This window comes from Stegastes partitus, unplaced genomic scaffold (genome assembly GCF_000690725.1).
Source record: "Stegastes partitus isolate 25-593 unplaced genomic scaffold, Stegastes_partitus-1.0.2 Scaffold880, whole genome shotgun sequence".
Lineage (NCBI taxonomy): Eukaryota > Metazoa > Chordata > Actinopteri > Pomacentridae > Stegastes > Stegastes partitus.
The window spans coordinates 83,719-85,014 of NW_007578611.1; the positions used below are offsets into that span (position 1 = coordinate 83,719).

At 39.4% G+C, this 1,296-nt stretch overlaps 1 protein-coding gene across 2 annotated transcripts in view; it reads right to left on the bottom strand.

Annotated features, from left to right (window-relative positions):
• Positions 1 to 1,296, bottom strand: part of LOC103365836 (apoptosis-stimulating of p53 protein 1-like) — a 58,887-nt gene that overhangs the window by 39,197 nt on the left and 18,394 nt on the right. The window lies entirely within an intron of this gene.

Consider the following 1,296-nt stretch of genomic DNA (forward strand, 5'->3'; position numbering starts at 1 on the left):
ACGCTCAGGAGACAGGAAAAGATGATTCATAAATTAACTATATACATCCTATTACATTAAATTTACTTTTAAATTAAATGTTCTATTGCCATTCTTCAAAGCTTACAGATAACTAATATTGTAAATTGGCTAAATAAAGCTGATTTGCACTTAATGAATACATATCAAACCCTAACCCAACCCTAAAAAAACATCTAAAACCTGCTTTCATTCTCAGATGGTGATGGCATCTGCAGTGGTCTGTAATGGTTGACACTGTAAACAAAAATGTTTTATTAAAGGTCTAACCCAAGCATTTCTGTTTGATTGCTTCTTTCAGTTGAGTTTTTGTGGACAGTGATATAAGGCGTTGTAGCATGTAGTTATGTCTCAGAATGGGAGTGAGGCCCCTTGTTTCTGAGTGAGGCTGAGAACTTTTAAAAGCAGCCTGATACAAATAAAGATAAAAAGCAAAACAGAGAGAAAGGTCAGGGTGAAGTAATCGTTTCAAAAACCCAATAACAATATTGTCACAGTAAAACACATCAGTCCATCAAAGCTCAATGCAGACAATGGCTTATTCACACACTACTTATGAGGCCAATTGGGCCCTTCAGGCATGGCCTCTTGTCACACAGCAACACTTTGACACACAATTTATCCCACCACTTATTGTGTGCTGCTTTCCAGCGTCACCTTCTGAGACACAGTATAGTATTAGAGCCATTTATAGTCTGTCTGACCGCTCAGTCACATCGCGGCGCTACACAAACACACTGTGTTGATACATGGATCACTGCTTCGATAGCTATGACTGAATGAATGTGGGCCATGCCTTAATGGAGACTGTAGCCCTCAGTGTCTGCACGTGATGGACTGGTCTATTCAATCTAACAATGGCATACAGTATACAGGAGGCACTTAGCGCTCTATCGATTTCACAAGCTGTAGCAGCCGTATAGGTCTGACTCTGCTTATAATTAGCTTCACAGCAAGAGATCTAGGCCAGAGTCACACAGTGATTATCCTGCCATATAATACCAGATTATAATCTTGTAAATACTCTGATCAAAAGACAGGCTGTCAGTAGTGATTATATGAGTACTGGACTCCGGTGAATTATGTGTGTGGTCATGTGTGTGTTGAGATGTATGTCTAGCGACTGTGAGAACAGCAGAACAACAACAACATCAAATAAAATGATCATATTGTGTTAATGGAGGGGACACCGATGATGAAGAGACTATAAATGATGAATACATGGAAATATTTTGACCACCCCTGAGCAATAATCATGCTGTCTGATCAGCATCTTGA